Here is a 25,586-nt window from a genome sequence, read left to right as displayed (position 1 = left end):
GCCCCATGGGTCCGTAGTTACATGACTCAAACTGGCCAGTACCAGAGGCAGGACCCACCGCTTTTCGTCATCTGACATGGAAGCTTGGGTAGTGTGCACTCTGCGTTAAATCTTTTGGACAGGGAACTCTTAGATATCTATGGAAGTGCAAACTGAGGGGAATCTAGGAATTTTCTAGGAATTGGGTTGTGGTATCAATAGAACATGTTATGACCACAAGCAAAGAAAAATAAAAGACCCTTAACGTAACAGCAGGCTGTATTAAATGAGAAAATGACTAGGATAAGAGAGATAAGGCATTTGACTGCAGTGCTCTGCAAAACCTGGTATTTTATATTCAGTTCTACACAGTATTCTTTAAGAGGGAAACTAAAAAACTGCAATTTTTCAGTAGAAGGTAACCAGAGTGGGATGAACACTAGAAGCTCATTGTAAAAAAATAGTTTAAGGAGAGTGACCTATTTTTGTGTTGAGAGGCTAAGCTCTTAAGAATATAATTATCTTCTTTAATATCAGAACCTTAGTTTACTGGAAGGAGTGATAAACACTGAAACTCTGTGATTGTTTCTAGGATATGTGGAAGAAGCTTAAGGGAGGAAAAGTTAGGAGCAATATCAGAATGATGCTCAAATAATCAGAAGCTGAGACTCCCGAATCTCAGGCATTTCGGTGCCAGCTTCACTGTCTGTGCAGAAAACCTGTGCTGTGTTTTCATCCATCTTTCTTCTCAATTGACTTTCTCATTAAATACAAATAAATGTATTATAAAAGGATATCTTACATCATTACCGCAAATGGAAAATAAGTATCATTCTTCATAGATAAGAGGGAAAATAAAATAAATAAGATGAAAAGAAAACAATGCTATGCATTTCAGCTGTATACTATCATGTGCCTAAGGCTTCAGGTCTGAAGGCTACTACCTCTTTCTTAAAAAAGAATATTAGAAAGCATTAGGAACGGGCGCGGTGCCTCATGCCTGTAATCCCTGCACTTTGGGAGGCCGAGGCAGGTAGATCACTTGAGGTTAGGAGTTCAAGACCATCCTGGCCAAGAGGGTGAAACCCTGTCTCTACTAAAAACACAAAAAATTAGCTGGGCGTGGTGGCAGGTGCCTGTAATCCCATCTACTTGGGAGGCTGAGGCAGGAGAATCGCTTGAACCTGGGAGGCAGAGGTTGCAGTGAGCCAAGATCGTACCACTGCACTCCAGCCTGGGTGACAGTGCGAGACTCCCTCTCAAAAAAAAAAAAAAAGAAAAGAAAAAAAGAAAGCATTAGGTGTTCAAGACAGAGAATACTGCAGTTTCCTCCTTGACATCTGAAGAAATGAGAGCAAACTGAGGATGTAACTTTCACTCTATGAGAATTAACACCATTTAATGTTTCGTATGCGCAATGTAAGATCTTTTTAGAGGTGGATCTCACATTTTGGGTAACGCTGACCAGAATGAGCAATGATGGGCCATTTAGGAAACAGGAAGCTTCGAGTCAAAGTTTTCCAGAGACCAGAGTCAGCAGGGATGTTGGTGAGAATGTCACCTGGCTTCCAGGTAGCCTCTAGAGCCCTTCTGGCTCAGGGCAGCTGGGCTTGCTGTTGAGTCCCTGGACCTTGCCTCCATCCAGTCCCATGGCTGAAGCTCCTGGTGTGCTCCACACGCTGCTCTTTGATGTCTGCATGTTCTTTATGCACCACAATTAGAGCTCCCTGTTTTCGGAGACAAATGTGAGAGGGGCCATTTGTGCTGTGGCTGGCAGGCATACAAATCTGGCTGTGCAGCAGTTGTGGCAGGCCCTCATCTCTCAGCGTCACTATGGATCTTGTGTAACTTGCATTGTTTCATTTTCCTAGCAATGTAGTCATGATTTCCTACTGACAGAGCAGGAACTGGTGCCAATGTATGCCTGCACCAGTGGTGAGGAACCCTGCTTGCCAGTTTCCAGGGTGGCTCCCAGGAAAGGTTAATTAGCTTTCCCACTTCTTCTGCATAAAATAAGAGCAGATGAGGATGAGGTGCCTCTCTCATGGGGACAATGAAGACCACATACAACAGAGTGAAAATTAGCATGAGTTTTCAAGCAGAGGTAGCTAAGCTCTGACACCAGCCTTGTCCTATACAGCTATGTAACCTTGAGTGATGAGGTGATTTAACCACTTTAAGCCTCAATTTATTCATAAACAAAGTGAGGTTAATAAAATAACAAGTCATAAGACTTTTCATGACAAATGGCTGAGATGATGTGAAACCAGTGCACATAAAACTTCTGCCTAGTACTCCCTTTCCTTCTTAATGTACTGGTGTGATGAGACAGAAGGATGGGCAGGAAGGAACCATGAGATTTCCCCATCATTGACTCGCCTTTGTGTTGTCATTCCCAAGGAAGATGAGGCCGGGAATTAGAGGAGGGTGCTTTGAGTAGAATTCAAGATAACTGAGGCAAAAAAAGAAATTAGCCCTTTTTGCTAATTGCTGTGGCATGCATTCATTTGTTTACCTAGCAAATATTTTTATTGAGCAGCTACTATGTGCCAGGAATCGCCTTAGGATTCATTGGCGGAAAAGATAGGCACCATCCTTGTGCTGGTAGAGTCTAGAGTCTATTGAAATGGAAAAGACTCACCCTAACTTAACAGAAACACACACAGAGAAGCCCGGCACAGTGGCTTACACCTGTAATCCTAGCACTTTGGAAGGCTGAGGCGGGCAGATCACCTGATGTCAGAAGTTCGAGACCAACCTGGCCAACATGGTAAAACCCTGTTTTTACTAAAAATACAAAAATTAGCCAGCCGTGGTGGCATATGCCTGAATTGCTTGAACCTGGGAGGTAGAGGTTGCACTGAGCCCAGATTGTGCCACTGTCTGTACACTAGCCTGGGTGACAGAGCGAGATTCCGTCTCAAAATAACAATAACAACAAAAAAAACCACATACGATAAGCGTTACGAAGAAAAGTGACAAACATAACAGGTGTCTATTACAGAGAGATTAAAGTCTCCAGGGTCAGAACATATTTTTAGGAGCAGGCAGTTTTTAATCCAATCCTTGTTGAATGAATTGAGTCAGCAAAGTCAGAAGGCCTGGAAGAGGACAAGGCTATGTAATCAGAGCAATAACAGTAAGTCCAGCCTGTCTAGCGGCCCTCAAAGAGTGGCCAAATGTTCATTTTGCTAATTAAGTAATCCATTAAGGCAACTATTTAATATTATCATTTTATGGAACAAAAGACATTTTAATGCCAAGAAAATCAGGAGATACCATTAGATTAATGTCAGCCCTTTAAATTGAATAAATTTTATGTTATAAAGAATTCACTTCATTTTGCTTCCTTTTACTTAAAAATATGTCTGTGACCACTGTAGGTTCCTGAGAGAGGTGAAGAGTGAGCAAAATCATTTTTACTAAGTAGAGCTTTTGGCCCCAAGTCAGTAACTTATTTTCTACCAGGGAGGCAACCCAGCGGATGGAGGAGCAAGAATGATCTGCATGCATTCACCTATTCACTCATTCGACAATATTCACTGAGCTCCTACTATGTGCCAGACATCCTGCAAGACAATGGTGAGCATAAAATAGCCACAGTCCCAGCTCTTATGTAACCCACATTGAGAAAGGCAGACGTGGAAGTCAAACGTTCATTAAATATAAAATTATAACATCGTAAATGCCATGAATGGGAATTCAATGAGGCTATTTATTAGGGGATTTGATGGCATCTGAAAGGTAAAAGGGTTCCAGAGGAAGAAACTTCTCTTGCCTAGATCAAAGAAAGCTTTGATCACCTGTTCCTGCTTTCTTCTACTGGCCCCTTCCTGGTCCCACTTTATTTTCTAAGGAAGCCGTTTTCAGAAGGGAAGGTAAGTTCTCTCCATGCCCCATAAGCGGTGATCGTAAGTTAGGAGGGAAGATTTCTAGAAACTAAATCAGAAATGAATTCAAACCCAAGAAGGAATATTTCATGTGAAAGTAAAAGTATGTAATTTAACTATTTATCTCATCTCACTGGAAAATTCATTTTTCCAATATTATCAGATCTTCTTTTCCTAGAGGAATGGAATAAGGTGTAAGTGTATTTATGGAGATGAAGATGGGTAAGAAGAGGGACCCTAAAACAAGTTGGAGTATGTCATGAACAAATAATGTATTAATTAATCAATCCATTTATGTATTATTTCACTTACTAATTATGTAACAAATTTGTCTTTTGTCACAAACTTCCTTCAAGTTTGATAGTTGCATTTTAAAAATCATTGACTCACATAAAGCTGAGAGGTAGACTAGGTCCAGAGTTGGAAAACATTCTTCTTCTGAGTTGAGAAAGTGTATGTTATTACTTTGGCAATGTGGAGTCCCTGAAGGACTTTAAGGTTATAAGTAACATGATTAATTAATTCGGTTAATCAACCATCAAGTATTAATTATCTGTTATACATGAGGTACTTTTTAATTTTCATTTTCTAAACAAAATGGCAGCAAATATAATTTCATGCAGAATATAAGAGTTTTTAGTAGTTTGCCCCAGTAAGGTTTTCTTTGCATTTATTTTGCTTGTGGTTTGATGGTGTTTTTCTAACTATAGACTGTTGTTTTCTCACTAATTATTTTTTCTTGCTATTTTCTCTTCAAATATTTAATTTTTCTGCTCTATTCTCTTTCTCTTCTTCTTTTAGAACTGCAACTATGTGTATGTTGAATGATTCCATGTTGTCCCACATACAAATCCTAGATTCAATATTCCTTCCTCCTCCTCCTCCTCTTTCTTTTCATTCTTTATTTATCACTGTGCTTCAGTGTGGACAATTTTTACTGACATGTTTTCAAATTCACAGATTTTTTCTGCTGTGCTCAATGTTCTTATAAGCCCATGGAGTAATTTTTTCTGATACTGCTTTTCAGATCTACTTGCTTTTTTAAAAGATAGCTTCTACTTCTCTGCTAAAATTTCCTAACTGTTAATGTGCTTGGAACATTTTCTACTAGATGCTGTAATGTATTTATTATAGTTATTTTACTTGTTTCTGCCAATTCTTACATCTGTGGCACCTGCAGATCTTCTTCTGTTGGCTATTTTTACTCTTGATGATGAATCACGTTATTTTGCAAAGGTGTTTGAAGTATAAGTATACATGTCTTGTGTATAAACAAACAGCAGAAACAAGAGGATAACATTTTCCCTGGGAAAATGCATGTCTCTTCCTTAGTCAGATTGATAGAATTGGGGCTGAGTCAATATAATCTAAGTTAAACCTGTCTAGGTTTTGTTACAGTTCTGTTAGACTCAGTTCACAACTGGCTAAAAATATTTTGGGAGTAGGATCAGGAATTCCCCTTCAACAGTTTGGGATCTGAGCACTGGCTACATTCTTAAGATCTCCCTATACTTAACTGATCAGCCACCAGTTTTGGGGTCATTTAAAAGCTCTTTTTACTCCTCAACCCACCCCATCTTTCTCTGCCTCAGGTAATTTCTGCTCACCACACTATTCTGCTCCCAGCTTCATCAGGCTACTGTCTTGTACCTGGTGAAGACCCCATGTTTCTTGGGGGATGTGTCTCAGTTCTGCTGTCCTGCCCCAACCTTTGTCCAACCACAGCCAAACAGTCTGTGCCTCAAGGTTTTCTCTCAACCGATCTGACCATCAGCAGGCCATTGCCATACACTCAGAGAAAAATCCATACTCCTTGAGACTCCTTTAAGCCTTTCTTTGCTACTCCCAGCCTCAGCAATCTCCCACTGTGCACTCAGTGAAGCCATCCCACCCAAGGTGAAGAGTTCTCAGGTTAGTGCAGACTGCATCTTTGACTGGGGCTTCATAGATTTGAATCTACCATGCCAGACCACAAGGCCTATTAAAGGTTTGGTTGATTTCTCCTTTCAATCTATGGTAGGTTTGCTGCCTCTCTGCCTTTCCCAGGGATGAGAGAAATCATGGGTTTCTGGGTTTCTTCTTTCGTAAATATCTTAGCACTTTGTGCAGTTTAGTTTATTTATGGTTTTTTTTCTATTCTTAGATATTTTTTCTCTCTCCTACTCTCTCCCTCTCTGTAAATAAACCTAAATTTCACATCCTGCCCTCCTCAAAGACATTTTGTTACCTCTTCCCCAGAGGAAATAATAGATTTTTTTTTCCTATGGCCCATCTTTTGTATAAACTGACTAATCATAAAAATATACAGAGTATGTTAGTAATCTAGATAAATTGTATCCTACTATGCATATCATGCTGAAATTGAATTTGTTCATTCAAGGATTCTCTTTTTTCAATATCCATGTAAATGCTAACAGATATAGTTCTTGGATTTCATCTTCTGTATAGGGTTCCACTCTATGAATAAGCTACTATATACTTAATTAATTTGTTATCCTCCTTATGGACATATAAATTGTTCTTTATTAGGGGCCAAGAATATAAACATAGAAGAAAGGAAAAAAGTAGAGGTAGATAATTTGAGCACCTGTTTTGCCTCAGATATTATTCTGGGACTATAGACACAGAGAAAGATATAATGCATTTAGAGTCTAATGGGAGAGACAGGGAAGTAAACAATAATCACATTTGCATTTTGAGAAGATTAATCTAGCAGTATGTAGGACACATGGGAAGAAGGAGCAGTTGGAGACAAGAGAGCCAAATAGGAGTGGTCTCTAATGATCTGCAGAATTCAAGTGAGATCATGCAAAATTAAAGCAGTGGTAGTGAATAAGTGAAGAAAATATGAATGTGGTACCAACATGAATGAGACTGAGATGGCAGCGTGAGAGATGGGTTCACATCTGTCTTTCCCCAAAGCCTCTGCTTGCCCACCAACCAAACCACATGCTGTCAGGACAGACAAAGGGTCATTTTGTGGGGACACTAGATATTTGGTATAAAATAGTATGTAGTTCACAGCATCTGCTCTTAAGAAGTCCTTAGTCCAGTGAGAAAGATAAGCAAACTGACTTTACAACATAAAGCAAAACCATATTCTCTGCTGATGTATCCAATTCCAGCATTAAACAGGCACAAAGAATGAAGAACTAATGTAGACAAGGAAAGTAAAAAGATGTTTTCAAGACATGCTGTCATTTCAGCTGAGACTGATGGAGAAGTAGCAGGTAGGCAGAAAAAGAAAAAAGAATAGATTTAATCACATTTTAGGTAAAACAAACAATTTGCAGGACAATATGGCCAGGACACAATAAGTGTTTGACTCATGTGATGATTACCGTGTGCTAGGCACAGTTGTAAGTTTGTCTCATTTTTACAATAACCCCATACGATGGGTAGCATTATTACTATTACCTCAGTTTTCTGGAGGATTCACGTGAGGCATAGAGAATTTAAAGTACCCGCTCAAGGTCACATAACTAGTAAGCAACACAACCAGGAATTAAGCCCTAACACTGAGGCTCAGGGACTCTCCTCTCAGTCACTGTGCTAAATCAACACTTGCTGTCATTACAAGCAGTTTAGCACTGATGCAGCCAGTGGCCTGTATTCCAACTCAGGATTTAGTAAGATTTTCCGTGTAACAGTGTCAGGCAGGAAAAGTCAGAGAGTGAGAAAATGGGGCCTAGGGGTATGTAGTAAGAAATATCGAAGTGAGGAAGGATGTAGCAGGTGTACCATGGAACCCCCCCGTAAAAGCTGAGGTTTGGTAGGAAGTAAGAAAGGCTGGAAGTAACTGGAAATGACATTCCAATGTAACCAAAGGCTGATGCACCAGGGCCGAGCTGTGTGTGGGGCTTCGCAGGTCCCTTACACAGGTGACTTTCAGTCTTGATTATTTATCCCACTTCCTGGTCCACATAGCCAACGGTTTTCTGAACTTTTTCCAAACAGCAAATTCCAAGGCAACCCTGTTTTAGAACAGGAATTGTATAAATGTCAAGTTCCTCTCTTCTTCCTTTCTCTCCTCCCATTTTTCTTCACAAGTTGGATGAGAATCTACTATTTACAAGACCATGTGTTTTGTGATTCTAGAGTAGGCATGAAGATGGGGGGTTGGTAAGGATAGTTACAAATGTGAAACACCTATGAACTCCTGACTCCAAGAGCTTGCAGTTCAGTGGAAAAAAACCATTTGCCCTAAACTATTTTTTTTCCATCTGAGAAGTCTTGAGAAGTAGGTGGTTTGATGTCAGAAGTTTGAGGGCAGAAGAGTTTTTTTCTTTCTTATTTTTTCTTTTCATAGAATGCTCAGATAGGAAGAAAGCTCAGAAATAATTTTATATTTTGTTTTCTATCTTTCTGCTTCAGAACCCTGTGGTCTTCCCTGAGTTTCTACACATGTATCTAGTCTTTTCTGAAAACTTAGTACTTCTGTGATAATATTTTAAAAAGTCACTATGATTTGTGAAATATAAATTAATAAGAATAGCTGAGATTTACATAGCATTTACTATTCTTCAGTGCTCTTTCTAAGTGCATTCCAAATAGAAACTCACTTGATCTTTGAAATTACCCCATGAAGGAGGATGCTATTATTAGCCTACTTTTTAGAAGAGAGAACTGAGACAGAGAAAGGTATACAATTTGTCCAAATTCACATAGCCAGTAAGTGGCAGATGTGAAATTTGCACAAAAATGGTATGACTCTGGAGGCTGTGCTTTTAACCACTATTAAGTGTTTTCTCTTATTGATAAATAATTAAAATATTGAATACACAGAAGTTGTATTTTCTTTGTTTTCTCAATGACCATTAAAAAAACAAACACAGGCCGGGCGCGATGGCTCACGCCTGTAATCCCGGCACTTTGGGAGGCCGAGGCGGGTGGATCACGAGGTCAGGAGATCGAGACCATCCTGGCTAACACAGTGAAACCCCGTCTCTACTAAAAATACAAAAAATTAGCTGGGCAAGGTGGCGGGCGCCTGTAGTCCCAGCTACTCGGGAGGCTGAGGCAGGAGAATGGCGTGAACCCCGGGGCGGGGGGGAGCCTGCAGTGAGCCGAGATCGCGCCACTGCACTCCAGCCTGGCGACAGCAAGACTACGTCTCAAAAAAAAAAATAACATATTTGGATGCTTGAAAAAATGTTTTGGCCTTTTTTTTTAAAAAAAAGGCTCACACACTTTAACAAAATGTAATTTCCACAAATTTAAATCAATCTCATTTTATAGATAAGCAAATTTAGGAAGCGACTTTCTCAAGGTCACAAAGTAAGGTCGTAACCGAAGCAGGATTAGCATAGAGAAACGTTGATGAGTCCAAGCTTTGAGACAGGGAGAGCTAGATTTAAATCCCAGCTCGGCCCCTTGTTAGTTCTGCAGGCTGGTGTATATTGCTCATTTGCCCTCTGCCTCCATTTCCCCGTTTACAAAATGGGCATGACATTATATCAACCTTATAGGGCTGTTACAAGAATCAACTGAGACAACGTATCTAGGATGCCTAACACAGGGCCGGCATGGTGTACCACCTATGTTTTTCCTGTTATTGTTGTTGTAATTATATCATTTTAATTCATTCAGATCTCTTCGATTTAAGTTTGGGTCATGTCTACCCCCCTGGCCTCCTGGACCAACAACTGTGTCTGAAAGGAGAGCATGCTCTCATGGCTTAGCTGCGGTCACATGGCAACCTTATTGGTTAAGAAGACAGAAAGGGCCGGGCACAGTGGCTCATGCCTGTAATCCCAGCACTTTGGAAGGCTGAGGCGGGCAGATCACCTGAAGTCAGGAGTTTAAGATCAGCCTCGCCAACAAGGCAAAACCCCATCTCCTTTAAAAATACAAAAATTAGCTGGTTATGGTGACAGGCACCTATAATCCCAGCTACTTGGGAGGCCAAGGCATGAGAATCGCTTGAACCCAGGAGGCAGAAGTTGCAGTGAGCCAAGATCGCATCACTGCAATCTAGCCTGGGCAACAAAGTGGAGACTCTGTCTCAAAAAAAAAAAAAAAAAAAAAAAGGACAGGATGAGAAATTTTGAAAAGAAAGATTCTAGTACATCACATACTATTTCAATCTGCTTATGTGGAAGTGTGCCCCACGCTTCTAGATTTTATCAATAGAAGCACCTACTATAGCCAAATAAAGTTGGCTAAATGACTTCTTATCATCATATTTGAAATGACCAGAGTTGGTGAACAAGAACACGGTGTCCTAGCTCTGTCAACAATGAAGGAATCATGTCTTCAATTGTTAAGCCCTTCAGAAGGTTCTGGCTTTCCGGCTGATGTATCATGTTTTATTCACTACATTTCTGATAGTCTATAGAAGTGATCTAAAATAAAATGCCAATGTGCAGATTCTAGGATGAGAATTTAAATATCAGCTAAGGATCTTCATCGTCACATGTTCAGATGCAAAAATAAAAATAAAAAATAAAAGGAGGGGCAAACAAACAAGAATACAAATAAAAGGATAATAGGAAATGCTGGTTCTTTTCACGTAGTGGCTGAGAAGGATTGATCACAGAGTGTCGTATTGCAGCATGAAGAAAACTTAGTTTGGGATCCTAATGGCATCCTCCTTGTCCAAAGAGGCCCATTACTCTTCTAATGGTGGTGAAAGTAAATCCAAGCTCACATTTGAGCCTTCAGAACCTGCAGTGTGCAATTGCGCTTGTCTGTTCATCTGTGGGCAAAGGTTGTTCAGTATTCTCCATGGATCTCTGATTTTTTAAAACAATTTCCTACCCGCTTCAATATTTGTCACATTTTCTCCTCGGCTTCTTTCTATCTTCGTTTTTGCTGCTTTCTTTCCTTCTTGGGTTTATGAAGACCTCCATCCTGCTCAAGGAGACTGTCAATAAAAATCACCTTGTTTGATAATGTGGTCAGCCAAGAACAATGCTCTGCCTTACACGAAGTTTTGCCAACTCAAAGACACGTGTTTCTGCCTTTCTTTACCTCTAGGATTTCAGATGTTGGGAAGTGTTTTTTTTAAATGATAAATGATTTAATCTTTCTATAATGAGAGGATTCAAGGAGAGACATTTGGCGGACAACGCAGACTTTGCTTCAGCAAACACCCCTGTCACACTGAGTGGGTCAGATTCATAGTTCCTGATAGGCCATTTGAGCAGAACTTGAGGATTTGAATGAGCCTTTTGTAGACATGGCATGGCTTGAATATAGGTCAGCAATGGACATCTAGTCTGATATCTTGCCCGGTATCTCCTCATTTTTCTGGTTATGAAATCTCTCTCTCTCTTTTCAAAATTCCTCATTCTGTGCTTTCTGTCTTAACCAATAAGATGGCCATGTTACTGAAGCTAACCAATGAAAGCAAGCTCTCCTCCTAGATACAGTCATGGGTCCAGGAGGCCAGCGGGTGGACATGACCCAAGAAAGGCTAATCAGGTATTGATAAGGCCACTAAGAAAGAGATCCCTCCTCCTCAAAGACTGTGAGGTCTGTGTAAGTCTGGAACATTGCATTCACTTAAAGTGGGTCTGGTTGAGAAATAAACCAACAAAGAAGAAAACAGATCTAAGAGTGGAGAGAGAGAGAGAAAAGAGACAGAACAAGAGAGAGAGACGGCTGGGCGCAGTGGCTCACGCCTGTAATCGCAGCACTTTGGGAGGCCGAGGTGGGTGGATCACGAGGTCAGGAGATCGAGACCATCCTGGCTAACATGGTGAAACCCTGTCTCTACCAAAAATACAAAAATAGCCAAGCATTGTGGCGGGCACCTGTAGCCCCAGCTACTCGGAAGGCTGAGGCAGGAGAATGGAGTGAACCCGAGAGGCAGAGGTTGCAGTGAGTCGAGATGGCACCACAGCACTCCAGCCTGGGCAACATATCGAGACTTCGTCTCAAAAAAAAAAAAAAAGAGAGAGGAGTAGTAGAGAACTGCTGATATTATTTAAGCCCCTGGAATAAGTGACACCTGAATCCAAAATCCAGTTTCATGCAAGGAATTTTTGGTTCTACTACCTAACAAAATAGCCTCATTCTCACACCATTCCTCTATCCGTTGTTGCTTAATTTAGTCTTAGTTGGTCATCTTTCACCTGCAACTAAGAATCTGAACTGATTTAATATCATCTTTTACAGAATTCTTCATCCCCAGTAGATTTTACAAAACATTTGTGTTAGTGTATGGTCAGAGGGCTCCCCAGAATTTCATGGCAAGGGCAGAGATACGTTCAAGTTGCCTATATTCTCAAGTATCAATGACTGCCAGTGAAGGTTTGGAACCGCAGAGGGAAGGTCAGTGGTGTAGGGGCTGGGAAAGCTGAGTTCTAACTCTTGCTCTGCACCTGACTTGCCATGTGTTACTGTGGATGTCGCCGCACCTCTGTGAGCCTCTGTTTTACTTCATTTCCTCCTTTACTTGTAAATAGAGAAGTGGGAGCTAATAGTGGGGATTGTGGTCGGGCAGTACAATACCAAAACTTGGCTCTTCCATGTAGGATTTGAGTGACCTTGGATTGAAGGAACAGAAAATGCCATCTTTCAGATTCTTCATTTATAAATCAGAGATGAAAATAGTAATTAAAGTATTTGGCATGATGTCTAGTATAGTCAATCTCAATACACATGGGCTAATTTTATTACCTTACTAGGTCTTTGGGAATCCATAAATAATTAACAGATGTGACATGCATAAGCCCCGTCATCAATGCAATGTGTGTGTGTGTGTGTGTGTGTGTGTGACAGAGAGAGCCATATTCAGTGGATTCTGAATGCACAGATTGAATCACATCTCATTGAGGGATCATTTGATTGATAAGATCTTTCTTACCTTTCTTCTTTTTTTTCTCCTGTGCTTCAATAATGTATTAACATATACAATGTGCCAAGCCTTCTTCTAAGAATGAGGTATAAAATAGCAACAGCGTACACCTAAACCTTTCCCTCTTGGACCTTAATATTTAACGTGGTCTTTATGATGATTTTCCCTGCAACCACCACACGTATCTCTCTACAGAGAATTCAGACTGAGCTCTTGTCAAGTGCTTGTCTGTGTCATCCATGTTTTCCCCTCCTTTTCCAGCAATTTCTGGGGAAAAAAAGGAGGTAATAAACCTTGTGGGAGCTAGTGGAGTGCGAAGACTGATGCATGCATTTTTTTTAACCGAAGTTTCAGTCATTGGAATTGCAGAAGTGATTGGTAGCTACTCGGGGATTAGACCTGCATTTTCTTTATCTGGGAAAATTAAAATACATGTAACGAAAAAGGCGTCACTCCAATTGTCCCAGATTTCACACTACAAGCCAGATTGGTTGTGCCTGGATCTCTGTGACAAGGGTAAATTATAAACCAAGAGCTGCATTTGTTCCTCATTCCTCTCCCCTTTATGCCTTGCTGCACTCCCAGGTACCCATGATGGAGATGTGATTGCAGTTGCACAGAAGGAAATATTTTAAGACCTGCCAAAACCCTTGGCTCAGAACTCACTTTTCCAAGCAATCTGTCTGAGCATGGTGACTGCGGAGAATTATTGAGATTCTGGAAGGTTCACCGAGAGGAATGTATCACCGGGAGGGTGGGGCTGGAGGCTGCAGCTGGAATCCTGTTGCCTTCCCTGTTTCAGACACCAGCTGGGCTGTGGATTCAGTATCTCCTCTGGGAGCTGACTCCTGCATCTAGATAGGAAGGGCAGAATGGCATCAGGCCAGGGGCCGCTGAAAATCCAAGGCATCACATTTATCCTCGATGGTGAGAAACAAGACGTTAATAGATTATTATCCACATACAACAGACTTCATGTCTCAGAAGCAGGGTTGGGTAATTAGAACACATGAAATCCACCTTTGTATATATCACAAACAGATACACCTTCTTTCTCATATGGAAACAATCACAATGACTGTCCCTCTTTCCAGGCACTTTCCATGTATGTGTGCAGTTAACCCTCACAACAATCCTCTCAGGAAGGTGCTATTTTTATCCCTCAGTCGTGGGGAAACTGAGGCAGGGAATACAGAACCTTGCAGGAAGTCACATATCTAGAAAAATACAGATGGAATTGAACTCAAAAGGAGCAGGTTCCCAAGCCTAGACTCTATAGGCTATTCAATATCTCCTCACGTTGATGATGACAATGACAATGATGATGATGGGATCCAGGGCGTCACATGTATCCTTGATGGTGAGAGGCAAGTATCTAACGTAACTACCTATAGTAAGTACTTTGCCTGCTTTTATTTATTTTACTTCAACAATTCTCCAAGTCCATGTTTTTCACAATTGCACAAAATTAGGATAAGAGAACTTAAATGATGTTCACAGGATCACACGGCTTAAAAGCAAAAACAAACACATTAGAACCAGGACTCTAACCTAAGTCTGTTCAACAGGAAGGTTCATGCTTCCTGAAAAACAGTATACTAACTTCAGGGAAGCTGTTTCTATCTATGAGGGAGAAGACCCAAGACCTTCACTAATCCTCAAATTTCTATATACCACCAGAGCAACATTCAATATTCCTCGTGAATGCCATAAAGCGCGACGGAAGAAAAGAAATTACTCCCGCAGAAAAACAATCAGTCTGTAAGTATAAAACTAAATTCCCACATAAAATGTGTTTCTGTCTCAGAATCACCACATCCTTAAATCCCTGCTACTTCTTATCATTTCCATTTCCAGGACAAGCAGTGGGGTTTCCTGTAGGGAACATTTATTTCACAAAGTAACAAGCTGTGTTCACTTTCTGATGGTTCTCAGGATGGGATGACAGGCTGTGAACAACAGTGATATGCTATGTAGGGGAGGCTGAGCCTTCTTGCTAAACCAGGCACTCATTCCTACACCCTGCATTTCAGGAAAAGAGAGATGATGACACAGCATGTTCCTGTGAGGTTGTCTATAAATAGAGAAACCACACATTTTGAATCTGTGAGTAAGGATAATAATAACATTCACTCTAATTATTATTAAGTTGAGATGGACTCTCACTCTGTCACCCAGGCTGGAGTGCAGTGGCGGAATCTTGGCTCACTGCAACCTCTGCCTCCTGGGTTCAAGAGATTCTCCTGCCTCAGCCTCCTGAGTAGCTGGGATTACAGCTGCTCACCACCATGCCCGACTAATTTTAATTTTTTTTTTTTTTTGTATTTGTAGTAGAGACGGGGTTTCGCTATGTTGGCCAGGCTGGTCTCGAACTCCTGACCTCAAGTGGTCCTCCCACCTCGGCCGAAGTGCTGGGCTTACAGGTGTGAGCCACTATGCCCAGTCAGCTCGTATGTTTTTGTTTTTTATTTTTGAGACAGAGTCTCACTCTGTTGCCCAGGCTGGAGTGCAGTGGTGGCGCACTCTCAGCTCACTGCAAACTCTGCCTCCTGGGCTCAAGAGATTCTCCTGCCTCAGCCTCCCAAGTAGTTGGGATTACAGGCACACACCACCAAGCCCACCTAATTTTTGTATTTTTAGTGGAGATGAGGTTTCACCATGTTGCCCCGGGTGGTCTGGAACTCCTAACCTCAAGTGATCCATCTATCTCATCCTCAGGTGTGAGCCACCACACTCGGCCACATTATCTCTTCATTAGTGGGAAAAAAGTAAAGTCAGGTCCTTGTCTGATGTCTGCCTATCAGAGACTGGTTGAATAAAATGCCTACTATTCTTCTTCTTAAACATTGGCATTACTCTGGGCTTCTTGCTGTTCTTCTTGAAAGTCCCTACCCACTGTATGAATTTAATCAGGGAAGAAGGGAGGGGGAGAAATGAAAATGAGCCAAGTTTGTGGCACAAGCAGCATTCATCATGAGGCCAGCTTGGTCTCTGACCTGCTTCCACATAGCTATTTGGTGTCTATTGTCCTGGAATCATGTAAACACCAGATCATAGTTGCCCTTCACTCCTCTACAGCTAACAACTTGAACATGGTGAAATGTTATGTTTCCCATCTGAAATATTCTTTCAGGTCATGCATACCAGTGAAACTATTAATGTCAGCTGGTCTGAAGGACCCCATGAGAAGCTAGTCTCCACATTCAGATGATTTCAACCCCCTTACCCTACCAATCAATGACCTCAATCTTCCAAACCCTCATCCTCCATGATTCTATTAAAAACCACAGCCCAGGCCAGGCACGGTGGCTCCTGCCTGTAATCCCAGCAGTTGGGGAGGCTGAGGCGGGCAGTTCACGATGTCAGGAGATTGAGGCCATCCTGGCTAACACGGTGAAACCCTGCCTCTACTAAAAATACACATAATTAGCCGGCCGTGGTGGCGGAAGCCTGTAGTCCCAGCTACTCAGGAGGCTGACGCAGGAGAATCGCTTGAATCTGGGAGGCAGAGGTTGCAGTAAGTCGAGATCGCGCCACTGCGCTCCAGCCTATGAGACAGTGTGAGACTCTGTCGCAAAAACAAACAAACAAACAAAAAAAACCAGCCCAGAACTCCTCAGGGTGATAGACTGAAGGTGCCCTCCCATCTCCTCCCTTGGTGCCCCACCATCATTAAACTTTTTCTCTGTTGCAAAGCCTGCTGTACCAGTGTATTGGTCTGTTACTGTGCAATGGCATACACACCTGCTAGTCCTATAACATTCTGATATCCCAGCCCCTCCTCTGGCCCTTTGTACTTGCTGGTACCTTTGGCAGAAGCATGTTATCTTCAAATATTCACACAGTTGACTCCTGGTCATTATTCAACCTCCACTCCCATGCCACCTCCTCAGATCAGCCCAGATCAAGGCCTCTCTGGTCAACCCAGGCACCATGTATTATTTTACTTTGTTTTTGCCTTTCATAGCACTTACTACTAACTGGATTTGAATTATTTGTATATATGTTTGCTTGATAATTATCTTCATTTCCTTCTAAACATCTCTTTGCCTATTTTGTTCACTGCTAGAAAAAGATGTCTAGAACAGAGGTAGCAGAAAGAAGACACTCAATATATATTTATTTAATAAATAAAGATAAGAATATAAAACATATTTTCTTTCCTATTATTGCCAAAGGGTGGGTCATTATTTGCCCCAGCTTTGACAGAGGACTCTGAGAATATTCTACAAAAAATATCAAGTAATTGGTAAGATTCTTTTTTTTTTTTACATTAGCACCCAAATGACTTCTTTTCATCACCCGAGACAGCAACAGTGGCTGTTTACTGACCATAGATACCTTTCCCCCACTTTTCCCCTGATGATTCTGAAATTTCCTGTTGATCAGGAAATATATGCTTTCCTCTCTGCTCATATTCTCTTGAGTTCATTGGCCACAAAACTCTCATAGGAGTTCTGTTGTTTGGATAATTTAAACACTGTGAATGTCTTTGAAATTTTGTTTAAGTGAATTATCTAACACGTACTCCTCAGAATAACTTCTACTTGGTTCCTAGAATACCCAGCTTCATCTCATTCTGTTATGAAAGACAGCCTGCCAGGGCTTGCTAATTGCCCCTGGCCAAGTCTCTATAGAGGAAAGTAGACAGAAATATTTCATGCCTAAATATTATTGTTTGAATGGTGAAGCACACTTCTAGAATTGAAAACTTAACATTTCAAGGAGATATTTAATAGCCTCTGTTTTCAATTCCATTGCTTAATTAGATGGCAGCAGAGAACTTCTATTTGGGTGATTTGACCCTCTGGGAATGGATGGGGCTATTCATTTCAGGATACCAATGGCATAGATGAAAATATGCAAGGTAGTGAACTAGTCCTTCAGGCATCTGTTTTCCAGTGAGGCTTTTGCAATATTCAATGGACCTTTGTATGTTTCTTCTCTTTCCTTGGAGAAGTTAAACAGTGAGTCTCAACTGAAACCCTCTATCTTAAAAAGGCCAAAATTTCAGTAGGCAGAAGATATTCTATTCTATGAATAAAGTACAGAGGAAAGAATGGCTTACATTTGCCCTAATACTACAAATTTGCAGTGCAGTCTCTTCGTTCAATTTGCAGTAATGCATGCATATACATTCTTATTGGAAAAATGTGTGAAGGGTATATTTGAAGGGTTACATTACTTTCCATAAACAATCCTATTCTCCTCTCAGAGGTAAATTCTATAGATAATATAGTGTGTGCCTGTGTGTGTGTGTGTGTGCATGTGAGGGTGTACAATATGTAAAGTAAGACTAAATTATGGAGTAAATTTTATTGAAATATGGTTACGTTCTGTCACTCAGGCTACAGTACAGTGACACAAACATGGCTCACCACAGCCTCAGCCTCCCAGGCTCAAGGGATCCTCCCACCTCAGCCTCCCAGAGTAATTTTTGAAGTAAACGAAGTATAATAATAATAATAATAATAATAATAAAAATAATAGACAGTATTTACAAAAATTTTTCTCAATGACGGGCACTGTGCAAAATGCTTTATCTATAGTATATTTTATCACTTAATTCTTACAATTACACTATGCAGAAAGTATCATTTTTTAATTTTTAGTTTTCAAAAACTTTTTGTGGGTACATAGATGTGTATGTCTGTGGGGTACATGAGATGTTTTGATAAAAGTATGTGATGTGAAATAAGCACATTATGGAGAATGGAGTATATATCCTTTGAGTTACAAACCATCCAATTACTTTCTTTATTTTAACATATACAATTAAATTATTATTGACTATGGTCACCCTATTGTGCTACCAAAGAGTAGGTCTTATTCACTCTTTCTGTTTTTTTTTTGTGATACCCATTAACCATCCCTACCTTCCCTCCCAACCATCCATTACCCTTCCCAGCCTCTGGTAACCATACTTCTACTATGTCCATGAGTTCAAATGATTTGATTTTTAGATCCCACAAATAAGCAAGAACATGTGATGTTTGTCTTTCTGTGCCTGGCTTATTTCACTTAACATAATGATCTCTAGTTGCAGCCACACTGTTGCAAATGACAGGATCTCATTCTTTTTCAGGGCTGAATAATATTCCATTATGTATATGTACTACATTCTCTTTATCCATTCATCTGTTGATGGACACTTAGGTCACTGCCAAATCTTGGCTATTGTAAACAGTGCTGCAACAAACGTAGGAGTGCAGATATCTCTTCAATATACTGATTTTCTTTCTTTTGAGTACATACCCAGCAGTGGGAATGTTGGAACATATGGCAGCTCGATTTTTAGTTTTTTTTGAGGACCCTCCAAACTGTTCTTCATAGCAGTTGCACTAATTTATATTCCCACCAATAGCGCAAAACGTTCCCTTTTAAAAGTACCATTTTTAGATATAAAGATACTGAGGGAGTAAGGGATCAAGTAGCTTACCCAAGGCCACACTGCTGACAAGTAGAAAATCTAGGAATGGTCCCAGGTAGTCTTGCTATAGCCAAAACTCTTAATCAAAATTTTATAGTTAGTAGAGACCATAAGGCATGTAAAAAATTTGCATCATGGTTTCACGTCCTTTAACTTTATAACCAAGTGGTTCTCTTTGACGTTATCACAAACATTATATTTAAAAACTATTTCCTGAAACTCCTGATCTCAAATGATCCACCCACCTTGGCCTGCCAAAGTGTTGGGATCACAGGCATGAGCTGCCACACCCGGCCAATGTGGTGAAACCCCACCTCTACTAAAAATACAAAAATTAGCTGGGCATGGTGGTGGGCCCCTGTAGTCCCAGCTACTCAAGAGGCTGAGGCAGAAGAATCACTTGAACCCGGTAGGCTGAGGTTGCAGTGAGCCGAGATTGCACCACTGCACCTCAGCCTGAGTGCAGAGCAAGACTCTGTCTAAAAAAAACAAAAATCAAAAACAAACAAACAAAAACTATATCCTTTGAATTGAACAAATGTGTCACAGATTCCTTAATCAGCCTCTTGTGTTGAATGTTATAATAACGAAAGAGCTTCTGTGGAGACCTGGACCATCAAAAATTGTATGTGCATCTTTTCCCATAGCTCTTATAAATTTCTGAAAGGAGTTCATGACACTCCTCATCTAAAATATATAGAAGATGTCCACACCTGTAATCCCAGCACTTTGGGAGTTCACACCTGTAATCCCAGCACTCTGGGAGGCTGAGGCTGGTGGATCACTTGAGGTCAGGAGTTTGAGACCAGCCTGGCCAACATCTTGAAACACCATCTCTACTAATAGTAGAAAAAATTAGCCGTGGGTGGTGGCATGCCTGCAGTCCCAGCTACTTTGGAGGCTGAGACACGAGAATCGCTTGAACCCAGGAGGTGGAGGTTGCAGTGAGCTGAGATCATGCCACTGCGCTGTAGCCTGAGCAACAGAGCAAGACTCTGTCTCAAAAAATAAAAATAAATAAAAACAAAAATAAAATAATAAGAAAGTGTTAAAAAAAAGTAAAAATAAAAACATATAGAGAGAAGTTGATGTCTGAATTTCTTTATACATTGAGGTTAATTTTTATGTACATCTTCAACAATTATTTCCTGACAGTGAGCAAAACATTGGGCAGACCAATGAATCAGACATGGTCTTCACCTTTAAGGGTTACCAAGGGTATATTTGCACATAGTTATGATGGCCCTTTGCAATTCTGAGATGTTATGAGCTACGCACTACTCTAGCTAGACCAAACTGTGATTATCTGTTCCTTTGTAACTTACCCAGAGTCATAGCCACACAGTTCAACACATCACTGTTTTAAAATTAGTCCTGATGTATTAATTCCTCTCTTTCTATTTGTATCAGGAATATCTTCAAAGTAAGGATGATGCTGTCCACATTTCTGGCATCTCTACCCAGTATTTCTTGCAGAGGGGGGCATAGAACAATTGTTCAGTGGATACTCATTGAACATTCTTCAATAAGCCCAAAACAGAGAAGAGAATCTGGAAGACACGGATTCAAATCCCCGCAACTCTACTTACTGGCTGTATGACCTTAAGTCAGTCATTTTACCTGTTATGTCTTCATTTTTCTCATCTGGAAAGTAGGAAAGCTAGTCTCTAGCCTGATGATTGTTTGATAGAGATTGTGTATGTTAAATTTCGAACACATAGGAAGCTCTTTGTAAATACTTGTGCTTTTGTTTTTTCTGAGTTCTCTTCCATTGGCTGGGCTAAGTCAGAAGAATGAGGAGGTGTTTCTCTGCCTGCAACTCTCAAATGACCCTTTTCCTGCACTGAGCTCCAGTCGGGGAGTGGATTTCCCTTCAAATCTTCCTATCTCTGCCATCTGCACAGCCAACTGTTCTCTGACTGTGAGATTCCTGCTAGCAACCTTGCTAAGCAGGTGTGGCTGATGCCTGCCTCCTCTCCGGTTTGCTTGCGGAATCTGATTGTGTTTGACAGGGTGCTCATAATGGAGAAAATAACGATGAGTTGGATTAAACGTTCTTTGTTTAGACTTTATTAGCCAAAGATGTTTTTGCATAATTAATTAGGAAATAAACTGTAATCTCACATTAAGGCAGGGACTCAGACCCCTGAAAATCAGCCTTGCTTATGTGCAGGATGATTGGGACTCGGAATAAGCGTGAGTTCCTAATTTACTAGTGGTCTTTGAAGAAGAAATTGGCATAGATGAAGAGAGGACAATTATCCTAATCAGCTTGGGCTGCTATAACAAAATATATATTGTAGGCCGAATGACTTAAACAGCAGACATTTATTATTCACGGTTCTGGAGGCTGGGAAGTCCAAGATAAAAGTGCTGGCTGATTTGGTTCCTGGTGAGGGCCCTTTTCCTGACTTGCCAAATGCTGCCTTCTTGCTGTGTTCTCACATGGCAGAAAGAGAGAGGAGAGACAAAGAAAGGGAGAAAGGGAGAGAGAGGGAGGGAGAGAGAGAGAGAGAGAGAGCCATAGTGTCTCTTCCTCTTCTCCTGACACTAATCTCATTATAGGGGCAATACCTTTATAACCTCTCCTAAATCTAATTGCTTTCCCAAGGCGTCACCTCTAAATACCATTATATTGGGGGCGTATTAGTCCATTCTCAGGCTGCTATAAGTATATACCTAAGACTGGGTAATTTATAAAGGAAAAAGGTTTAATAGACTCACAGTTCCACAGGGCTTGGGAAGCCTCTGGAAACTTACAGTCATAGCAGAAGGAGAAGCAAACAATTTCTTCTTTACATGGTGGCAACAAGCAGAATTGCAGAGCAAAGGGGAGGAAAATCCGTTATAAAACTATCAGATCTTGTGAGAACTCACTATCAGGAGAACAGCATGGAGGTAATTCAATTTTCTCCCACTGGGTCCCTCCCACGACACCTGGGGATTATGGAAACTACAGTTCAAGATTAGATTTGGGTGGGGACACAGCCAAACCATATCAGGGAGTTAAAGCTTCAACATAAGAACTTTGATGGGATGCAAACATTCAGTCCATAACAACCACAAAGATGTGTCTTCCACACAGACTTTCAACATTTACAAGCTAGGTCACCTGGCGAGTTGCTTCCTCAGTTATAAAATGGAACAACTATAAGATTCTGATGAGGATGCCTGATGGTAAGCACTTGACAAGTGTTAGATGATATAAAATAATACTAACAATAATAAATTATTTCTTCATTATAAGAATTATTATTTTTAAAGTTTACAACTTTCAGAGAAGAACTCAACCATTCTCGAGTGGCTCATATTGGATGTCTGAGGTAGCCCTCTAATATCTTAAAAGAATAGAATCCCGGAAACTTCTGGGAACTTATAGTCTGATCATCCTATGTCACCTCAATTAGCCCAGAAAGAAGAAACATCTGGTCCAGAGAGAAACAGAAATTCAGTGGCAGCAGAGAAAGGTTTTAGTGAACTGGTCTATGCTTTTTTCATGACAGTGTAGATAAGTGTCTTGAAAGAGCGCAAATACACCTTCCCCCTTTTAATATCATCCTATAAAAAATGCAAGTACAAACAAAGACATTTAAGAGGTTTTAAATTCACCCCTTTTCCCATGTCATTAATCTGAATTAGTGATAAAAAGCTTAAAAGAACTTTTCTCAAAAAGTTAAAAAGAAAAAAAGTCATAACTCCCACCCTATTTCAACATATGTTTCCCAACTCGCTTTCCTATTGACTGAAATTCCTGTTTCTGACAGCTTTCCTTCTTTGTTGGCAAACAGTAGACATGCAGCAACCATGTGTTGAATAAATAAGTAAACCCCAGATTCTCCTTGGGCTGATGCCAACCATTATGTCCAGCTACCATCACCCTTGGGTCCACAATTATATTAACATAGCTATATTTGCTTTCTTTTGGATACTGTTTGCATGGTATATCTTTTCCATGCCTTTATTTTCAATACAATTTATCCTCACATCTAAGAAACATTTTCGTAAGTAGGAAATGTCTCCCCACCTCTATCTTTCTATCTATTCAACTCTGACAATCTTTGTCTTTAAATTACATTAATTCATCTATTTACATTTGTGACATATTTAGGTTTAACACCACCTTACTAATTTTTCTATTTGTCACATCTATTCTATGTCCCTTCTTCTCATTTCTCTTGACTTCTGTTGGAGTATTTTTGTTATTCATCTCACCTTCTGTTGACATAATAATTATGCATACTTTTACTACTCTTCTTTTTTTTTTTGAACAGGGTCTTGCTTTTTTTTTTTTTTTTTTGAGATGGAGTCTTGCTCTGTTGCCCAGGCTGGAGTGCAGTGGCACAATCTTGGCTCACTGCAATCTCCACCCCCCAGGTTCAAGTGATCCTCCTGCCTCAACCTCCTGAGTAGCTGGGATTACAGGTGCCTGCCACCACGCCTGGCTAATTTTTGTATTTTTAATAGAGACGGGGTTTTGCCATGTTGCCCAGGGTGGTCTGAACTCCTGACCTCATGTGATCCACCTGCCTCAGCCTCCCAAAGTGCTGGGATTATAGGCATAAGACATCACACCTGGCCATTTACTGCTCTTTTAATAGTTGTTCTAGAGATTATAGCATGCATCCTTGACTATAGTCAAATATAAGTTACTGCTTTCATTCCTTTCCTGATGTTAGAACCTTAGTATACTTTATCTCCATTTACTGTCTCTCCTACCTTTTTTTATTTCGTCACATATTTTCAGTCTATATATCTTTTAAATCACATAAGACAATATTATTTTTCATACAGCAAATAGATACGTATTTTACACACATACATGTTCAAATATATTCAGATTTTTAAAATCCTTCTTTCTTTATGTATATATACGTGTGTGTGTGTGTATATATATATGTAGTAATATATAGTATATATAGAATTCTAGGTTGAAATTTACTTTTTCCCTGTGTTTCATTTGGGTTTGCATTTTTTCCCTAAGAATCAGCTATCATATTTATTACTATTTGTCTGAATATGATGTGAATTTTTTCTGTTTTTACAATTTTCTGTCTTTTTCAACATTATGACTATAATATAACATAGAGTGGTTGTATTTGTATTTCTCTTACTTTAGTTTGTAGTGCTTCCTGAATCTGTGGGTTTATGCCTTTCATCAATTTGGGGAACTTCTCAAGTAACTGTTTCTTCAAATATTTCTTGTATCATCCAATTCTGATACCTCAGATACACACATGTTGTTAGAGCAAACACTGTGCCCCATTTGCCACTTTTCTGGGCTTTTTTATTTTTAAATTTTTTTGTAATAAATACCTTTTTCCTTGGAACTTTTGTCTGAATGCCTTCTACTAACACCCTGTTTTATTAATACTCTCTTCATATATGCTCAATTCATGATTTAATTATTATAATGTTTTTTACAATTCTAGAGTTTGACTGCAGTTAACTTTTCCATATTCCCATTAATTTTCTAAATTCTCTATCTCATCTCATTTTCTGAACATCTTAATCAGGGTTGTTTTCCATTCCATATTTGACAACTATCCAATACCTGAATCACTCTGGTTTTGTTTCTGCTGTCCATTTTTTTCTATCAGCTTCATCTCTTGGTATGCCTGATCATCTCTGGATGAATACCATACAACATAAATTTTTCAAAAGCATAAAGGACTTGCATTATCTTTCTCTTGGAGTTATTTATTTAGCTTCTAGCAGAAAGTTTAATTAAGAATGGATCACTTTCATGCAACTAAGAATCAAGATTATCCAAAGTGTGTAGTAATATTTTAAGAACATTTCTATTTTCATTTCAGCTCTCCCCCCAGGATGCGGTCCTTCAGTTGTCCTAACTAAATGCCTGCCATGCATATAGAGCTCTGCACTCTGATGAATCCTAAACTTAATCCTCACCTCCTCTTTACCCTTGGCTAGATTCATAGCCTCCCAGCAGCATGTTTCTGCACAGTGATTCTGCCTCTTATCCTGTTCTCCTCTCATAAATTAGCCAATAATTAAAGAGAAAAATTAACATAGATTATCAGGCTTTGTTCTTGAACTTCCCCTCTTTCTGAAATCTTGGCCACATGGGTCTCAGAATGTCTGGATAATTCCGAACTCCATATTTGTTTTTCTCTTTGGCCTCCACAATGCTTTAAGACTGAAAAACATTCAAGTCAATTTCTCTGGTTCTTAGGAGATGCTTTTTGCTCAGATTCTCCAGTTTACTGGGCTAACTCAGTAGGTTTTCCTTCTCTCCAGAACCTCCCCCCACTCCAACATATAGCTGATTTGATAACTATCAAATGCCTTTTATTATAATAAGGTGTTTTTTGATGTTCCTGGTGAAAGTGTTGATCTAATACAAATGTGTTTTTCAGAATTGGATATTTGGTTCCACACTTCAAGCTGTGCGATTTGTTAGAATCTAATTTCTAGAGAAGCCACAGTTGTCTGTGTCTTCAAACTGAGCCCCAGAAACCTGAAG

Source organism: Nomascus leucogenys, chromosome 18 (assembly GCF_006542625.1).
Source record: "Nomascus leucogenys isolate Asia chromosome 18, Asia_NLE_v1, whole genome shotgun sequence".
Taxonomy (NCBI): domain Eukaryota; kingdom Metazoa; phylum Chordata; class Mammalia; order Primates; family Hylobatidae; genus Nomascus; species Nomascus leucogenys.
This window is presented reverse-complemented; position numbering follows the sequence as displayed.